The 21274-nt window shown below is 38.5% G+C and overlaps 1 protein-coding gene across 11 annotated transcripts in view; it reads right to left on the bottom strand.

Moving 5' to 3' along the window:
* Window positions 1–21274, bottom strand: part of LOC126100822 (protein bric-a-brac 1-like) — a 485405-nt gene that overhangs the window by 121140 nt on the left and 342991 nt on the right. The window lies entirely within an intron of this gene.

Raw genomic sequence — 21274 nt, 5'->3', positions numbered from 1 at the left:
AGCTACCACAGAGAAAACTTTGTCAGAAAGGCAAGTCGTAGATATTTGTTAACATGGCGTAAAATGGGATGAGAAATTACGTAGGTCAAGACGTTAACATTACAGGTGTGTGCAAATACGAATTTATGATCTTCTTAGCACTTTCAACGAAAAATCGCAATATTGTCGTCAGTCTTTCGTATGATGTTATAGCTTCTATCATTACTGTATCTTGCTTTCTAATCCATGGAGAATTGAGTGATCAGTGATGGTATACACCGTTAATTCATCCAATCTAACGGTGAATGAGCTCTGTGGCTATGGATTGAATGGCTTGACGAAACACAGCATCAGCCACTTTTTGTAGTACTTTATTTTATACCAAGCCCCATTTTCAGCTTTCAACCACTTCAATTGGTGTAATATATTAATATCTTCAACAGTATAAAGACATTTTTTATTATTATTATTGCACTAGCTGAAAATGGATGAAAGCCCGAAATAGATCTTGGTATCATGTGGATATATTTGCAACTCTGAGTAACTTAAATTTTTCATTATACAAAGAGTTCTTACACCACATCTCGCATGCCCCCTCATATTGTTTTTCTGCCACGTCGTAATCGAAAAGCAGGCCAAAACATATATATCGTCATCATTGTCTTAGTCCAACTCTGCATATTCGAAGCACATGATGCTAGCACAGATATGCTTGGGCAGTGTGTGACAAGGAGAATTTGTGCATGTCTGTACAAAATGATTAATCACACATTATTTCTCAAGCTTACAGTTACACGCATGGCCACCTGTAAGGCATGTCATTCTGGACCTCTCTGGAAATAATGGAACTTCAAAATATTCCACAAAGGATTACACATTTTTGATCCAGTTGATCAGAAGGAATATTTCCTAGTCAACTGTAATTGATTAAAGTATTACCTGTATACAAAAGGGAAAAAATGGTGATCTTAATAGTTACAGAGTAGTAACTTTTTTATCGCACTTCTCAGATTTATCAGAAGTGCTCATATTCACAGACTAAATGTTTTCTCGGAAGAGCTTAACTACAGCACAGTATAGATATCAGAAACAGAAATCATTGGAAACAGGAATTGAATTTTTAACAGAATTCACTATACAGCATGTGGATTCTTCCTTGACTTCTCCAAGGTGTTGGGACAAAATCATGCACTCCTGGTACAGAAACTAGAGAATACTAGTACCCATGATCATGCAGCAGACAGGTATCACCATCTCAGTAACAAAATACAATATTAACCATTGAAATCTTATACAAATCCAAGTGAGAACTATTAAGTATGGTGTACCTCAAGGATCTGTAATGGGGTCTATCCTGTTAATTTACCAGTAAATAATGTACAAACATACGAAAATGAAATTATGATGATGCACACAGATATCATGACTGTTAAATGTTGTGAACAATTTTGAGGTACTTGGTTCATGATACTGCACAATGCTTTGTGGGATATGAGCTATTTTCAAGCTAAAATAACTATGTACACAGTTTTCAACAATAAACAAACAGTGGAAAACACAGCACTCATTTTTTTTAATATGAAGGGATTGAAAGAACTAGTTTCAGTTAATTTTTCAAATATAACAACATATTGTGACCTAAAGTGCAGACAAATACTATTTTCAGTAAGACAGGGTCAATGGTATCTGAGTGAAACAGCTAGCTTAGTATGCCTATCAAGACCTCTTGTGCATTGTCTCTCATGAAATATGAAACCACAATATAGGAGCTGAAAGAGCCTGATATTCAGACTTTTCCACCACTGTATATATTAAAGATCACTGTGACTGCATTACAAGATCCAACAAAACTGGAAATCAATGAACCTATTGAGTCATCCACAAAAGACAAAGAACAGAAATTAATTGCTGTGTTTTTCACACATAGATTAGAGGTATCTGGGAGAACAGGGAGGGGGGAGGGGAGAAGGGGAGGGGGAGGGGGGGGTAGAGAGAGAGAGAGAGAGAGAGAGAGAGAGAGAGAGAGAGAGAGAGAGAGAGAGAGAGAGAGAGAGAGAGAGAGAGAGGGAAGTGGATACAATAATCTGGTACTGCCAAGAGAATTACCACACCTGGAAACTGAGAAGACTTTCCCTGAAAACCTAAAATAAAAATTAAAATAGAAGAAGAATTTTTAATGTGGCAGTGTATATGAGTATACAGTGAGCAGAAGGTCATCCTGGATCTAATAAATTGCATGTACCATTTTAAGAGAAGGTAGCATTAGAAATTAAATAATTGTATGTCACAAAATTGTATTTTTTAACTTCTGGTACTGTAAATCATTGAGTAATATTACATGTTGTCTAAGATTATGAATTGTATCTCACTGTATTTTAGTTATAATCATGTATAGACTGTAGAAGATGATATATGTATCTATTGTGTAAGCTGTTATATATTTCTACTGTCTACACTGTACACTTAATGATGTGACCAATGTTACAAGTACATAGCTGTACAAAAAGAAATTTATGAGATGCATAAAAATCACAATCACAAAACATGCTAGCATTCACAATTACCGTTGATAAAGTGGAATGGCATGAAATGCCTGTATCATTGCTGCACTTAGGTAACTGTTGTTTCATGATCAATGTCAATGTGCTCCTGTGAAGATTGAGTTAGCAATGAGTAATGAATGGCATCTGCTTAATATAACCGAGGAAGCAGTAGCTTTTTTCCAAGTACAGCAATGTCTTTCTGTTACTTTTGTAATATTTAACATAGCTGAAGTAAATGCGAATAGTTGGTACCTGTCCAATAATAGCATATTACTGATGTGTTTTCTTAAAGCTGGTTCACTATAATAATGGTATACCATAACTCAATCCATATTCCCGAGTTTTCTTCTACTGAACTATGTTGATGAATTAAGTCACATATTCTGCAAGTGTATTTAGTCACCTGTAAGTTGGTAATTTTATTAACATAGCTACAACAATACCAACATGCGAGCAATAATTACACATACATCAGAATCCTCTACCTGCCAACAGGGAAGTACTCACAGAGTATCTCTTTCAATGCAAAAATTTTATGACCTGCGATAAGGTCATTATAAACAAACTCCAAGCTCCAATGGATATGGAAATGGAAGAAAATGAGCTATGTGTGTGCTATAATAATCTTTCCAACATAGTAACAAACTGATTTAAGAAAACATTGAAAAACTAATTCACAATGATTAAATGGGAATTTGCCCACCACTGTACCCATCCTAGTCCGGCGGCCTAACCACTAAGTGCGTTCTAATTTTATGGGCCCACAGAGGAATATTTAAACACATTTTACATTCTTGAACTATTCAAACATCAAGCACAATACAACAGCTTCTTTGGATTTCTCAACAGCAGACATAAGTACTCCTATATGGCAGTAAGAAAAATTCATCACTTTATAATTTCTATGTATGTCTCTGTGTATACATAGTATTCTAGTACTTTTGGACAAGATTTACAACAGTCCCCTTGTTCCCTTCATCTCTGCTTAGAAAGCAAATTCCACCTCTCACATGATTCATATGGCTCTTACACTACAGCTCAGCACCTTCATACAACATTTCCGATCTCCAAAATATAGTTTCCTTCCTTCAGAAGTACAAAACTATCCAACACTTCCGTTGCTCCTCCATTCACATCACTATTTTCATTCTTCCCTGTCCAACGCCATCAATCAACTAAAGCTCTGGGTGCCGAGCAATAAATGTCACTATAAATATCATTCTACTCTCCTAGCCTGTTCCATGTGCGAGTATTAGGCTGGTGCATATATTCGAAGCGTTTTTGTTTTGCATGTTGGTATTCTGGTTGCTATTTGCAATTGCATATTGTCATTTTTTCATCTGGAGATAGGGAGCGGAGCTGTGGACACTAGAAAATGGAGTACCAAATGGGGAATTTCTGACACATTCTTCTGCTTCAATGCAAAAGACAGGTAACAGCAAAGGAGGCAACCACACATTTGCATCATGTATGGGGATAATGCCACCAGACAGAGCAGAGCAAGAAAATTATTTTCTCATTTTAAGGATGATCGTTTTGATATTAGTGACTTTCCACATTCAGGAAGACCTTCAGGGTTTGATGAAGATTGTGTAAACACATTAATCCACAATAACCCATGTCATTGTACTCAAGAACTAACAAATGTGGTCCACTGTGATCATTCCACCATCACCTGACGTTTGCAAGCAATGGGGAAGGTTAAGAAATTGGGTGTATTGGTACCACAAGCTCTAAGCCAAAATCACAAAAATCAGCAGGTGGCCATACATGCATCTCTGCTTGCTTGTCATCAATTGGGTCATGAACAAAACAGACCAGTCCTCTCATGTATCATTACTGGTGACGAGGAATGGCGTCTTTCTGCTAACATAACGAAAAGCAAGAAACGGCTGAGCCAAAACAAAGCACTAACTCCCCATACAAAACCCCGCAGAAGTCTGAGAAAAATAGGGTTAAGATATAGGGAAAGATGGGTAATATACTACATTTACAAGAACAAAAAGGTGATTATAATACTGGAAGACCAAGAAAGAAGTGCTCAGATTAAAAAGGGTGTAAGACAGGGGTGTTGTCTTTTGCCCCAACTGTTCAATCTATATACCAAACAGCATTGATGGAAATGAAAGAAAGGTTCAGGAGAGAGATTAAAATTCAAGGTGAAAGGATATCAATGATAAGATACAGTGAAAGTGAAAAAGAATTACAGGCTGTGCTGAACGAAACAAATAGTCCAATGAATACAGATTAAGAACGGAGAGTAAATTAAAGGAAGACGAAAATAATTAGAAGCAGCAAAAAACGAGAACAGTGAGAAATTTAATATCAGAATTGAGGATCACAAAGTAAGAAAGTAAATTCTGCTACCTAGGCAACAAATTAATCCGTGACAGATGGTACAAGGAAGACATAAAAAGCAGAATAGCACTGGCTAAAAGGGCATTCCTGGTCAAGAGAAGTTTGCTAGTATCAAACATAGGTCTTAATTTGAGGAAGAAATTTCTGAAAATGTACGTTTGGAGCACAGCACTGTAATTGGCGGTGTGGCATGGAGTGAGGGGAAAACAGGAACCAAAAAGAATCGAAGCCTTTGAGATGTGGTGCTACAAAATAATGTTGAAAACTACATGCACTGATAAGGTAAGGAATGAGGTAGTTCTCCGAGGGATCGGTGAGGGAAAGCACATGGAAAACACTGACAAGAAGAAGGGGCAGCGTGACAGGACATCTGTTAAGACATCAAGGATTAACTTTCATGGTACTACAGGGAGCTGTAGAGGGTAAAAACTGTAGAGGAAGACAGAGCCTGGAATACTTCCAACAATTAATTGAGAACATAGGTTGCAATTGCCACTCTGAGATGAAAAGTTTCACACAGGAGAGGAATTCAAAGCGGGCTGCATCAAACCAGTCAGAAAACTGATGACCAAAAAACCTAGCAAAACATCACACTCCCAATGTGTCCCATCCACCATGTGTTCTCTAGACCTAGCCCAAGCAGACTTTTCCTTGTTCCACAAACTTAAAACAATGTTGAAAGGTCATCGTTTCCAAACCACAGAAGAGATTCAGGACAATGCAACATGAGATCTGTGTGCATCCCAAAAAACGTGTTTCAGGTAGATTTTGAAGTGTGGAAGAAACAATGAGAACGATGTATTGAAAGCAGAGTGGTCTATTTTCAGGGGATTGTGCTTGAAAAAGTTGTACAATAAGCAATAAAGGCATCACAGCAAAAGTAGGTTGCTTTTTTTGTACACATCTCATGCTGTGCAGTCAATTCTGGTTGGTTGGGGTTGTTTTGGGGAAGGAGACCAGACAGCGAAGTCATCGGTCTCATCGGATTAGGGAACGAAGTCGGCCGTGCCCTTTCAAAGGATCCATCCCGGCATTTACCTGGAATGATTTAGGGAAATCACGGAAAACCTAAATCAGGACAGCCGGACGCGGGATTGAACCGTCGTCCTCCCGAATGCGAGTCCAGTGTCTAACCACTGCGCCACCTCGCTCGGTGCAGTCAATTCTGTTCGTTTCTAAGATGTAACTAGTAGCATTAACACCTCTTTGCTGCAATTACATAATTTTAATCACTGGGAAATTCCTTCTGTGTTCTGACACAGTGTAGCAAAAACTGGTTTACATTCTTCATGAACGTCTTTAAGGTAAATTGATTGGTTACACAACAATTCATCCCAATGAACTCAAATGAACTCTCAGTATGAAAATTCAGCAAAGTCACGTAACTTCCTTCAAATTGCAATACAATGCTATTTACTATGCGGAGAGATTACAATGGTACTTGGTTTATAGATAAATAACAAAGAAACCTTGTATTGCTCAAGTATTTACTCATAGATGTGCATCCATGTCAATACGACACAACTTCTGTCCTTGTGCTTAATTTTTATGTCAGATCTACTGAACTGTGTGTCATACAATGACATAATTTTGCATTTACATTCAGTGGTATATGTGCATACTGTGTGTAAACTGTGTCACAAATACAGTTAGTAGTAAAGAAGTAATAAATCTTAACATCATGGTTCATAAGGTACTTTTACCACATGACCAGTGAAAAAGTAGTAAGCAATAAACGTTTTTCTGAGAAAACTTTTGATTAGAAACTATGCTACTGTCTAAAATGCTTTTTTTAAACAGTTGCATTAATTTTTTCTTTGGCTCAACTTCAAATCCATACCAGAAATCAAAACACCAATCTCACAGTATCTTCCGAGCTTAAATGGTGCCACAACACGATCAACTTAAGACCAGTCACTAAGCCTTTGCCAAGTGTAATTTATGCTTGTCTTGTTAAAAAAAAATAAAAACTTAAAAAATAAAAAACAAGGAGGAAGGAAGGAAGGAAGGAAAGTTGTATCTATCATCTGGAGAATGACAAGATCATTACAGACTTAAACATAAGATGGGATTGGGTGAAAGATGTTTAAGAAGATTGGTCATTCCCTTTTCAAATCAACTATCATGGCATTCGCCTTGTAAAGGTATGTCTCAATGAACAAAACCACACCACACCATGTATAGGATAACAACAACATTGTCTGCTCCACTCTAGACAACACCATGCATTTTTTTTGTTACCAGTGGTGCCTACTGCATCTTGATGTACTATTTCTTCATTGACCCTTGTATTTGAACAATAAAATTCCTCTGCAATAGATTTCAGACAGTTTGATCACATGGTAGGTTTCTGAGATCAGCAGTCTCTTTCACTTATGTTCTCTGATGCCTACATTATTCAGTGGGATCTACTGGAGATTTTTGATCACAGTGGTAAGTACAGAGAACATGTTTCTGTCAACACATATCAATGGAGATTTTGTACAGGCTTCAGTTTTTCAAAGTATTCTTTAAACTAGTTGAAGGAGTGATGTAGTTTACATTTCAGTTTTTTGTCCGACTTCTGTGAAATAGGTGACAACTGAATTTTCTTTCATTTTCAGACAACGTGTTTAAACTGAAGTTTAGTTAACACAGACACGGATGCAATATAAATGACAACTTGAACGCTATCTCCATATCAACACAAATATTACTGCAGCAACCCACATCTTACAAGGCATCTATAATTGAGTCAAAATTTCCACTTCAATGAAAGAGTATCATAGGCCAAAATAATAAGAAACTTCTAAGGCATCTCTGACAATGTGTCCGCTTAGTGATTAGTAAACCATTCAAATTATGTGGTATAATTAACTGATTCATTTGAGCTTACTCAACACTTGGAAAGCATTACATGTCATATAAAGTTGCCAGACTAACAGGTGTAGATTAATATGCAAAGGAATGTTTAGATTCTCTCTCTTTGATAAGTCACACACACTTATTTCATTAACTTTTCACACCCACTATATTCAGACTGGGACTTAAGTTTTCATTTTAATTTTGTTTCACAATATCAGGCACAACATTACAAACTTTCACGGTATTCCTTGATGACTACATGATTGATTAAAGGAGGAAAAAATATTGGGGCAAAGGTGCCTCACCACTATAGTGAATGTTATACTTGGCATAAAGCGAACACTAGAAGCATTACATTATGAAGCAACAACATGAATTGCCCAGTATATCAGTTTTTCTAAGGAGAGGTGAAAGCAGGGACAAAATGTGGTACTTACGCTTATCACTGCCAAATTATTCTAGGGTACACAAAGACTGAAGTGTTTTGAGAAAGCTAGAGATAGATAGGAAACTGCAGTACTGCCATGTGTTCTCTATCCCTCTCTGTGTGAAATGCACAAAGCATCTGCCTTCTCACTTGCACACCACTATAATAGGGCACTGTGAAAGCCAAGATTCAAGTCACAACACAACATATTATTTTAAGTTAACAAGAAGCTTGACTACGGCATATTCCCAGCTGTAGTGCCAAATGAAAATAACTATTTGAAGAAGTATAAAGCCTTCTGTTGATAGAAAAAGAGTCCTCACTGATCCTGTGAAGATATTTTAACACTAAGCTGACTAATTATTCTTGTTTTTTGTTTTGTTATGGTTTTATGGCACAAAACTGCTATGGTCATTAGCGCCTGGTCCGTAACTTAGGAAACAGTAAAAAACCGAAAATGGAAACCAGCAGCAGTGGGAACGAAACTCATAAAATTGGAGAAACTAAAAGCAGAACGAAGGCTTAAAAATCCACCACAGAAAGGGGTTAATTATTCTTGAATGGGCATTTGTCAATCATAGGAAACTTTAGTAACTGTAAACCCAATTGCAGGGAGATCAAGTATTAACAGCACACACTTTCAGAATTATGTTATCATTTTTGTTAATAAGTAAAACTTGACCAAAGCAGAATGTAGATAGCTTTTAAGTTGGCCAAACTGTACAGGTATTTCAGTGCGTATGCATTCATTTGCTAATTTTTTGTATAAAATGAAACATGTCTAACTTGGAAACAGAATGTAAATTTTGCGACTTAACTGTTAATTTATTGTATAATGCACAAAAATGTACAGTACTACTGTATTACAGTGGACCTCACATTATTCATTTCTATACAAGGATGCTACTTTTAACACAAAAAATGTACAGTCTTGTCTGTCATGTTACATCAAAGAAGTGACTGTTGCTCCATTAAACAATGGTTTTACCCAACGAGGTCAAGAATTCCAAAGAAATGCACTACTTGCATTACTTTCTGCCAGTTTCAGCTGACATGTAGCACTTTAAGTGACAACTATGATGTCGAACAAGACGTACACACTACTAACACTTAACGAAAAGATTAAGGTAATCGAGATGAGTTAGAAAGAGAAACTACCTGTGTGCAAAATAATGTTGCACTCCAAATATGGCGGAGAACACATTTATGAAAATTTAAGAGACAAGGATAAGATATAACATGAATGGATGACGGGGAATAGGCAACTAAAAAGGGAGGCACAGAAAATGGGAAATTAGGAAATTAAGGAGATGGTGTGGGAATGGTTCGTAAGTGTGGGGGGAAATGCACCTTTGTATGGACCCACTCTGCAGAGTGAGACTCTGAAAGACACTAACGAGCTTGAGAAGAGAGAGCTGGTCATCTACAGGATGGCTGGACAGTTTCAAAGCTAAACATATCTTGTGGAATGAAGTGTGTGGGGGAGTTAAGAATGCACAGGAAAGCATAGCAACAGTATGCGAACAATACTACACAAATTAATTGGGAACCAAGAGATGTGTTCAGTGCTGATGAATTTGAAGTTACAGTAAAAATACGGACATGCCATATTAAACTATGTGATCAAAAGTATCCGGACACCCCCAGAAACATATGTTTCTCATATTAGGTGCATTGTGCTGCCACCCACTGGCAGGTACTCCATACCAGCGACCTCAGTAGTCATCAGACATCGTGAGAGAACAGAATGGGGCACTCTGCGGAACTCACAGACCTTTAACGTCGTTAGGTGTCATACATCTGTACGCAAGATTTCCACACTCCTAAACATCCCTAGGTCTATTGTTTCTGTTGCAATAGTGTAGTGGAAACATGAAGCAACACCTACAGCACAAAAGTGTACAGGCCGACCCCTCTGTTGACTGACAGAGACCGCCGACAGTTGAAGAGGGTCATAATGTGTAATAAGCAGATGTCTATCCAGACCATCACACAGGAATTCCAAACTGCATCAGGATCCACTGGAAGTACTATGACAGTTAGGCGGGAGGTAAGAAAACATTGATTTCATGGTCAAGCGGTTGCTCATAAGCCACACATCACAACGGTAAATGCCAAACGATGCCTCGCTTGGTGTATGTAGCGTAAACATTGGATGATTGAACAGCGGAAAAACGTAGTGTGGAGTGACGAATCACGGTACACAAAGTGGCTATCCGATAACAGGGTGTGAGTATGGCGAATGCCTGGTGTACATCATCTGCCAGCGTGTGTAGTGCCAACAGTAAAATTCGGAGGTGGTGGTGTTATGGTGTAGTACTGTTTTTCATGGAGGGGGCTTGCACCCCTTCTTGTTTTGCGTGGTAGTATCACAGCACAGGCCTAAATTCATGTTCTAAGCACCTTCCTGCTTCCCACTTTTGAAGAGCAATTTTGGAATGGCAATTGCATCTTTCAACATAACTGATCACTTGTTCATAATGCATAGCCTGTTATGGAGTGGTTACATGACAATAACATCCCTGTAATGGACTGGCCTGCACACAGTCCTGACCTGAATCCTATAGGACACCTCTCCTCAATGCAGCAATCCGTGAAGAATGCACTGGCATTCCCCAAGAACGCCTTCCAGGACCTGATTAAACATACCTATGCCTGCAGGAGAGTAAGCTGTCATCAAAGCTAACGGTGGGCCAACACCACATTGAATTCCACTATTACCGATGGAACACTGGCTGCTGTGGTCGAGCGGTTCTAGGCATTTCAGTCCGGAAGCACCCTGCTGCTACGGTCGCAGGTTTGAATCCTGCCTCGGGCCTGGATGTGTCTGATGTCCTTAGGTTAGTTAATTTTAAGTAGTTCTAAGTCTAGGGGACTGATGACCTCAGATGTTAAGTCCCATAGTGCTTAGAGCCATTTGAACCATTTTTTTTAACCGATGGAGGGCGCCATGAACTTTTGAGCCATTTTCAGCCAGGTGTCAGTGTATGTTATCAACACATAGTGTAATGTTATCAATTAGTGTGATAATAATCTAGTGTTGTTCTGTGTAACAGTAAATGATCATCTACTGTACAGGAGTATAAGTACATACATAGATACATATATACAAAATTTATACTTTTGTGCACAGTACCTGACAATCCTTACGTAACCTAGATCATTTTGTGTAACTCGGAAACTTGTCCAATTTGGCAAATCATTTTAGCACACACGATTCTGTTTTGAACAAACTTTACTGTATTTGCACTTTGCAAGAGTCAAATATTAATGTTTACTGTAAATTAGCTTACATTTCATATCTGTTGAAACAAAAGACTAACTGTTTTATAGACAGATGATACACAGTAAAGTTAAGATAAGAATTTTAAGGAAATGTAATTCGCCCACGATTCATGACTTGCTAATCAATTGGGAGCAGGATTAATAGAGAACACAGACATGATCCACGGAAGAGCTGCATATTCTGACATAGGCTTATGAGAGCATCACAGATATGTTCACCTGTCTCTATCAATAGAAGTTATATGAGAGACTTTATAAGACATGGGGATGCTTACAGTTGAAATTCTGAAAACAAGCATTCTGACAGAAGTAAAACACCACATGCCCTCCCACACATACCTCATATAAAGAAATTAACTGAAAAATCAAACTTGAAATATTACAGAAGTATACCGACAACCATTGTTTCAACACGACATTTGCAAATAGAACAGGATGGCAGTGGAGGGGAGGGAATGGTAACGATATGTGGAACACCTTCCAACACAAACTATATGGAAACAAGCACACACTCAAAATTAGAAAATTGCACACTATTTCCAAGTGCGTGGTGGGTGTGCTGTAAATCTTAACTGTGTCTGTGAAAAATTACTGAATTTCAGATCCTTCATACCTTTAACTTCTCGTAACAATCTAATAATATTTTTTTAAATTTTTTTTAAAATGATTACAGCATTCCAACAGAAGTATATACTAAACACCACTGAACAGGAAAACACACATTTATTCCAAAGCTACCAGGAAAAAACTTATTATAAAATTTTGTGGTAACTTATTAATTCTGAAATATTAAAACTTGTCTGCATCATGGTGTGGGTTCCTGTAGTCATGTCCTAGTTCATGAACCACGGGCAACGTACGAGTGGCCAAGTAAGTGGTCCCGACAGTCGGGATACCAGTTACTTTTGAATAAGGCTGGGCATCTCGGACGTATTCAGAGTCGTGGTCACCTTTGTGCTCATACGGCAAAGACTACCAAATCCACCGGTTAGTCCCTCAGCCGTTAGGGGTAAAACCCAATGGGACTCGGGGCAAGTAAGGCTAGCAACCTGCTTCCCTGGTACTTTAAATATGATGCTGGTAACAATCAGAGCAAAATTCCTCGGACCTTTGGAGGTGACGGAGTCCCACCTCTAACTGACAAACGAGGGACTCCTAAGATACGACTTGGCAAACAAATGGTAATGAGATGGGGAGCTATTAATATCAATGGGGGCTACTCTGGGAAGAAGGCAGAGCTGGCAGAGGCTGCAAGTAAGATGGGGCTGGACGTTTTAGCTGTTAGTGACATTCGGGTAAGGGGTGAGAAAGAAGAAGAAGTGGGAGAATACAAGGTCTACCTGTCAGGAGTCAAGGCAGGAATAGCACAATGGGATGTAGGGCTTTACATCAGGAAAGAAATGGAACCCAGTGTAGTTGCAATAAGGTATGTAAACGAACGACTGGTGTGGATAGATTTGACAGTGTCTAGCAAGAAAATTAGGATTGTGTCAGTATATTCGCATTGTGAAGGGACAGATCAAGATAAGATCAATAGTTTTTATGAGGCACTCAGTGATGTAGTTGTTAGAGTAAAGGACAAGGACAGTGTTCTGCTCATGGGTGATTTTAACGCCAGGATTGGAAATCGAACACAAGGGTATGAAAAGGTTATGGGTAAATTTGGAGAGGATATGGAGGCCAACAGGAACGGGAAACAACTCTTGGATTTCTGTGCCGGTATGGGCTTAGTAATCACAAACTCCTTTTTTAAACATAAGAAAATTCACCGGTATACTTGGGAAGGCAGGGGAACCAGATCTGTCATTGACTATATAATAACAGATCAGGAATTCAGGAAGGCTGTGAGGGACACACGTGTATTCAGGGGATTCTTTGATGACACTGATCATTATTTAATCTGCAGTGAAATTGGGATTGTGGGGCCGAAAGTGCAGGAGGTCAGGTCCATATGTAGGAGGATAAGAGTGGAGAAACTTCAGGATAAGGAAATCAGGCACAAGTACATAACAGCGATCTCAGAAAGGTACCAGTTAGTTGAATGTAGTCAATTACAGTCATTGGAAAAGCAATGGACAAGGTACAGGGACACAGTACTACAAGTGGCTAAAGAATGTCTTGGAACAGTACTGTGTAAAAGTAGGATGAAGCAAACAGCTTGGTGGAATGATACAGTCAAGGCAGCCTGTAAAAGGAAAAAGAAGGCATACCAAAAATGGCTACATACCAGAACCCAGGTAGACAGAGAAAGTTATGTTGAAGAAAGAAACAAAGCCAAACAGATAATTGCAGCATCCAAGAAGAAATCATGGGAAGACTTTGGAAACAGGTTGGAGACGATGGGTCAAGCTGCTGGAAAACCATTCTGGAGTGTAATTAGCAGTCTTCGAAAGGGAGGTAAGAAGGAAATGACAAGTATTTTGGACGGGTCAGGAAAACTGCTGGTGAACCCTGTGGATGCCTTGGGCAGATGGAGGGAATATTTGGAAGAGTTGCTCAATGTAGGTGAAAATGCGATCAGTAATGTTTCAGAATTCGAGGTAGAATGGGATAGGAATGATGATGGAAATAGGATCACATTTGAGGAAGTGGAAAAAATGGTCAATAGATTGCAGTGCAATAAAGCGGCTGGGGTGGATGAAATTAAATCGGAACTCATCAAATACAGTGCAATGTCAGGTCTTAAATGGCTACACAGGATAATTGAAATGGCCTGGGAGTTGGGACAGGTTCCATCAGACTGGACAAAAGCAGTAATCACACCAATCTTTAAACATGGAAACAGAAAAGATTGTAACAACTACAGAGGTATCTCTTTAATCAGCGTTGTGGGTAAAATCTTCTCAGGTATTGTTGAAAGGAAAGTGCGAGTATTAGTTGAGGACCAACTGGATGAAAATCAGTGTGGCTTTAGGCCTCTTAGAGGTTGTCAGGACCAGATCTTTAGCTTACGGCAAATAATGGAGAAATGTTACGAGTGGAACAGGGAATTGTATCTATGCTTTATAGATCTAGAAAAGGCATATGACCGGGTTCCTAGGAGGAAGTTATTGTCTGTTCTACAAGATTATGGAATAGGAGGCAAACTTTTGCAAGCAATTAAAGGTCTTTACATGGATAGTCAGGCAGCAGTTAGAGTTGACGGTAAATTGAGTTCATGGTTCAGAGTAGTTTCAGGGGTAAGACAAGGCTGCAACCTGTCTCCACTGTTGTTCATATTATTTATGGATCATATGTTGAAAACAATAGACTGGCTCGGTGAGATTAAGATATGTGAAAACGAAATAAGCAGTCTTGCATATGCGGATGACTTAGTTGTGATGGCAGATTCGATTGAAAGTTTGCAAAGTAATATTTCAGAGATAGATCAGAAATGTAAGGACTATGGTATGAAGATTAGCATCTCCAAAACGAAAGTAATGTCAGTGGGAAAGAAATATAAACTGATTGAGTGCCAAATAGGAGGAACAAAGTTAGAACAGATGGACGGTTTCAAGTACTTAGGATGCATATTCTCACAGGATGGCAACATAGTGAATGAACTGGAAACGAGGAGTAGCAAAGCTAATGCAGTGAGCGCTCAGCTACGATCTACTCTCTTCTGCAAGAAGTAAGTCAGTACCAAGACATCTGTGCACCGTTCAATCTTTCGACCAACTTTGTTGTATGGGAGCGAAAGCTGGGTGGATTCAGGTTACCTTATCAACAAGGTTGAGGTTACGGATATGAAAGTAGTTAGGATGATTGCAGGTACTAGTAGATAGGAACAATGGCAGGAGGGTGTCCACAATGAGGAAATCAAAGAAAAACTGGGAATGAACTCTATAGATGTAGCAGTCAGGGCGAACAGGCTTAGATGGTGGGGTCATGTTACACGCATGGGAGAAGTAAGGTTACCCAAGAGACTCATGGATTCAGCAGTAGAGGGTAGGAGGAGTCGGGGCAGACCGAGGAGAAGGTACCTGGATGCGGTTAAGAATGATTTTGAAGTAATAGGTTTAACATCAGAAGAGGCACCAATGTTAGCACTGAATAGGGGATCATGGAGGAACTGTATAAGGGGGGCTATGCTCCAGACTGAACGCTGAAAGGCATAATCAGTCTTAAATGATGATGATGATGCTGCATCCACAGACTTCTAAACATGTGAGAAAGGATGGGAGTGCTGGTGGTGGTGGTGGTGGTGGTGGTTGTTGTTGTTGCCCCTGCACCTCTCTGTCTGCACACTCTAAAATCTTTTGTTTATATAGAAGATCAGGCATAACACGAAACTTTACAACATGACAGTCACCTGCCCCAAACGGGGCACGGTGGCTTCTGAAGCACTGAAATCAAGACCGTGCTGCGTAATGTGCTTCTGTCAGTCAATCATAGCTCCATCAAAAAAATTTTTGATCTTTTTTTCCCAGTTAGTGGTTAGGCAGAATCCTGAGAACACAGCTTTAATTGCAATGGCTGAATATTTCAGACATGCACGATTATAAATTTCACTGCAGTGCACTGAACATTTGTCAGTTACCTGGGTGAATACATGCTGTGCTAAGTACTTCGACTTTTCCACAGAAAAATTGATTACACCTTTAACGTTCTCTGGCTGCATGCATCCAAAGTGAATGTTAAAAAGAGCTTTTCAATGTATACTGATAACTGTAACAAATAATTTATATGTATTTCTGTTAATTGAATTTCAAAAGGACACTTAATTTTGCGAGGAAAAACATAATTATAAATTTTGCTATTATAAACGATTATTCAAAGAGTGTAAAATACTATGGAGGATGTGATGGAGGACGTGAAAACTGCCACAGAAGAAACGATATGTAATAAAATGACAGAGACTGTACAAGAATTAGTTAAGATATAAATAGGCAATATATTGTAACAGAATCTCTTGTCTTCTGCACGGACTGAATGGGAGAGGAACCCGTGACGTTGCATTAGGCTCTTACGTAGTCTTCATTATGATCAACGCCATTTGCAGCTGGGATTGTCAAAGGTGTGTAAAGATTTTAAGTGTTTCTGTTAAAATATATTTATCTAGTAAAATCTGCTTGTCACAATTACTGCAAAGTTTGCACCAGTCAGTAACCATTTTATTTATGAAATTTCAGCATTTTATCAGATATTGCTGGCGGTGCAGAGCTGCGCCGCGAGCGAGTAGTCTGCAGCAGCAGGTGAACGAAAATAATAAAGTGTTTCTTTCCACAGCATTCCACATGCAGAATAAAAAGAGATAGTAGATTTTATCTTGTGCATTCACAGGTGGATACAAGCTGCAGCTTTTGTAAATTGTAAATTTTCATTCAAAAAAGTGATAAATTCTGAACATATCGTAAAGCGTATTTAAAACTGGATAATTTTCATGAGAGCTTAGCAATATATATAAAATTTTCATATAGTAAAGATAGTCTTATGCTTCAAAGTTAGTCGGGGTATATCCAGTAAAACAAAAATCCACTGCAACGTGAAAATGTTTGCCAAATTCGATGGACAATAATATTTTCACTCTTGCACAAACAGCTTTAGTACTTTAATAAAAGTAAAACCTGAATAATTATTTTAGAATATTCAAGGAAATTCATTTTTATTAATCTGCAACGGAATATTTCATACGTAAAGTAATAATCACAGATGAAAAAATTATTGCAACCTTTCATTTTTCATGTCCATCCATGAATATGTAAAGTTCAATCTCAATGGTGTCCCAATCAAATTAAATGCAGAAAGCAAAGAAAGTTTAAAAACAGACGGTCAACTCACAAATAACTGAAACAGACAGAATCGCATTAAACACCTGAAATTGCTCAAGAACTCACCTTGTGTGTATATATATATATATATATATATTTTAGATGATGAGACTTACCCAACAAAAGCGCTGGCAGGTCGATTCCCACGTGGAATGTTTCCCTCTATTATATATATATTTTAGGATTTAATTATACTTTCTGGCATCGTTACTGTATAATTTGTAAGAGCTAAAGAACTAAAATAAGTATGAAAGACTAACCGCGAAGCTTGGTCTTATTTAGCACATGTTGCCCTTCAAAATATACCAAACACAAATGAGCCATAAATTTTTTAATAATGGCATAAATGGCTGGTTCTGGGCCCAACATGTTTTTAAGTTATGAGTCCTCAGAGCTTTAAGTTTTGAATGAGGGTTAAAAAAATTCATCACACTCACACACATTCATCTTGAGTAAAAGAAAATTTACTTTTTAATTAACACTTCCCAAACCACAATATGCAATATTTTCCCACAACCTGTAAGATACCGTATGAATACAGCTGTGACATCATGCTCATCTAAAGCATTTTGTTGCTACAAAGCATTTCATTTCATAGTCTTCCTCCTAAAGCCTTTGAAACATTTTGGTGTCGGCAGATTCTTTCATGTGCACTGCGTTTTGTTGTTGTAAATGGCACGTACAGTTTTATTTTGGTGGTACACTCTTGTTTATGTTTTATTGCTGCAGTAATATTTTGCAGCAGCAGAATGAAGTAAAATTCTTTGCTACAATATCAGTTCTTACCAGTCAAAATTATAAAAATTTAACTGAAACTAAAATGATAAAAAGTTCCCAGAATTCTAAAAAAAAAAAAAAAAATAAAAATAAAAAAAATCCAGATTTTTCTTGGATTGCTCCCACATGAAAAAAAACTCACTGGTTTTTCCTGGTTGTCCCATGGCATATACATCCTGTGCATTGTCTGTCACCCAACACAATGGGCAAATTCCAGCCAATGTATGTGTTAAAAGAAAAGAAAAAATTCCTTGACGTCTATATTTATGTGCTGCTCCATGACTCTGCTGTCAATATCTTTATTCTTGGCTTGTGTGTAACTTCTGTGTTTTTCTTACAGTAAATGTGTTTTTTTTTTCGTATCCAGGGTGTAATTACAAAGCTAATAAAATGTTTTCTTGCCTTTAAATAATATTTTTCATCAGGTTATGGGCCCAGTACACGTGTAAAGGCAAACAACACAGTTTAATTAAAACAATATTTGAAATGTGCGTATGTCTGTAAAGAAACATGACTGCTAGCGGCGATTATAAGGTCAGTATTGATAAGCTTGAAGGACCTGATGACTGGGCGAAATGGAAATGGCATACTTCTATGGTGCTATGTTCATATGGACTAGAAGATATTATTAACGGTACACGTGAACGTGTAGAGTTGCCGCAAGATGTGACAAGTGAACAAAAAGAAGCGTAAGTGGAATGGCTCAAGGCAGCAAGGCAGCAAGTCTTATAGCAAGTGCGCTAAGTAAACCTGTTGCAGAACTCGTCTTAACGTGCAAGAATGCTAAAGAAATCTGGGACAAATTACGCGCCCGATTTGAACGTAGCAGTACTCAGCGTTTGAATATGTTGATTGAAACATTTTTCCGTGTTAAACGTGATGAATCTGAAGATATTAGTGCACATGTGGCCAAACTGCAAAAGTTATTTGTGGACCTGAACGATGAATTAGCAAAACATGAAGAAAATACGCTATCTGAAAGAATCTTAAATGGTCGAATTTTGTCTACACTGGGAAAAGACTACGACAATTTTAAGGATCTCTGGGATACGATACCGACAGAAAAGCAAAGCTTGAATTTATTGATTGAAAAATTCTGTACTATTGAACTGCGTGAACAAGACGTTAATGGAAGTGCAGCTTTTGTCGTTTCTAAAACAAGAAAACGGCAAACAAGTAATCAGCAAGTAAAGATGACAAAGTCACAATTAAAACAGAAGTTTCCGTGTAATAAATGCAAACAATTAGGTCACTGGGCAGCAGAGTGTCCACACAACACTCATGACAGCAATAAAAGAAAAGAGAAGAAGCGAGACAGTGAACACGCTGCATTTACTTCATACGCTATGGGTGTGTGTACCAGTAATCACAGTGACCCAAATAAATGGTATTGCGACAGTGGCGCTACAAATCATATCACTCCCAACAAACAGTATTTTGTTTCGTATAGTGAATTTGATGTTCCTCAAGTAATTTCATTGGGAAAACAAGATGTCAAAATGTGTGCGTACGGTCAAGGAACAGTTTACATCCAAATCCGACGAAACAATAAATGGTACAATGCTAGAATGGACAATGTTTTGTACGTCCCTGATGCAAGTGCTAATCTGTTCTCTGTGAGAGCCATTGCCTGCAGAGGCTACAGTACTAATTTTAGTTATAATAATGTCTGTGTTCGAAAACAAGTCAGTGGCAATATTGTTATGACAGGTTATGTGAAACATAGACTTTGTGTGTTGAACATGTGTGTTGTTAGAAATGCAAAAATGAATCGTATGAGCTTGATGACTTCATCTGAAACATTGCAAGTGTACCATGAAAGGTTTGGTCATCAGAATAAACAACATGTGAAGAATATTTTAAAAGGAATGAACATTAATGTGGAAGATGCCAAGAGTGAATTTTGTGACGGCTGTGCGGTTGGAAAGATGCACAGGCTGCCATTCAAAACACGAAAAATACCCACTACCAGTACATCTACATCTACATCCATACTCCGCAAGCCACCTGACGGTGTGTGGCGGAGGGTACCTTCAGTACCTCTATCGGTTCTCCCTTCTATTCCAGTCTCGTATTGTTCGTGGAAAGAAGGATTGTCGGAATGCCTCTGTGTGGGCTCCAATCTCTCTGATTTTATCCTCATGGTCTCTTCGCGAGATATACGTAGGAGGGAGCAATATACTGCTTGACTCTTCGGTGAAGGTATGTTCTCGAAACTTTGACAAAAGCCCGTACCGAGCTACTGAGCGTCTCTCCTGCAGAGTCTTCCACTGGAGTTTATCTATCATCTCCGTAACGCTTTCGCGATTACTAAATGATCCTGTAACGAACCGCGCTGCTCTCCGTTGGATCTTCTCTATGTCTTGTATCAACCCTATCTGGTACGGATCCCACACTGCTGAGCAGTATTCAAGCAGTGGGCGAACAAGCGTACTGTAACCTACTTCCTTTGTTTTCGGATTGCATTTCCTTAGGATTCTTCCAATGAATCTCAGTCTGGCATCTGCTTTACCGACAATCAACATTATATGATCATTCCATTTTAAATCACTCCTAATGCGTACTCCCAGATAATTTATGGTATTAACTGCTTCCAGTTGCTGACCTGCTATTTTGTAGCTAAATGATAAAGGATCTACCTTTCTGTGTATTCACAGCACATTACACTTGTCTACATTGAGATTCAGTTGCCATTCCCTGCACCATGCGTCAATTCGCTGCAGATCCTCCTGCATTTCAGTACAATTTTCCATTGTTACAACCTCTCGATACACCACAGCATCATCTGCAAAAAGCCTCAGTGAACTTCCGATGTCATCCACCAGGTCATTTATGTATATTGTGAATAGCAACGGTCCTATGACACTCCCCTGCGGCACACCTGAAATTACTCTTACTTCGGAAGACTTCTCTCCATTGAGAATAACATGCTGCGTCCTGTTATCTAGGAACCCCTCAATCCAATCACACAATTGTACTGGTGAATTAATCCACGCGGATGTAAATGGACCAATGAGCACGAAATCTTTTGGAGGCAAGCATTATTATGCATGTTTCAAAGACGATTTTAGTAAATTTCGTCGAATTTTCTTTTTAAGACACAAAAGTGAAGTGTGTACTGTGCTTAAGCAGTTTTTAAATGAAGCACGAACTAATGGACATGTTGTCAAACAATTTAGATGTGATGGTGGCAAAGAATTTAACAATAAGAATGTCAGTGAACTGCTTGCAGACAGGGGAATAGATCTACTGATTCCTCCTCCTCACACTCCTGAACAAAATGGTGTGGCTGAACGGGAAAATAGGACCAT

This window comes from Schistocerca cancellata, chromosome 9, assembly GCF_023864275.1.
Source record: "Schistocerca cancellata isolate TAMUIC-IGC-003103 chromosome 9, iqSchCanc2.1, whole genome shotgun sequence".
Lineage (NCBI taxonomy): Eukaryota > Metazoa > Arthropoda > Insecta > Orthoptera > Acrididae > Schistocerca > Schistocerca cancellata.
This window is presented reverse-complemented; position numbering and strand designations above follow the sequence as displayed.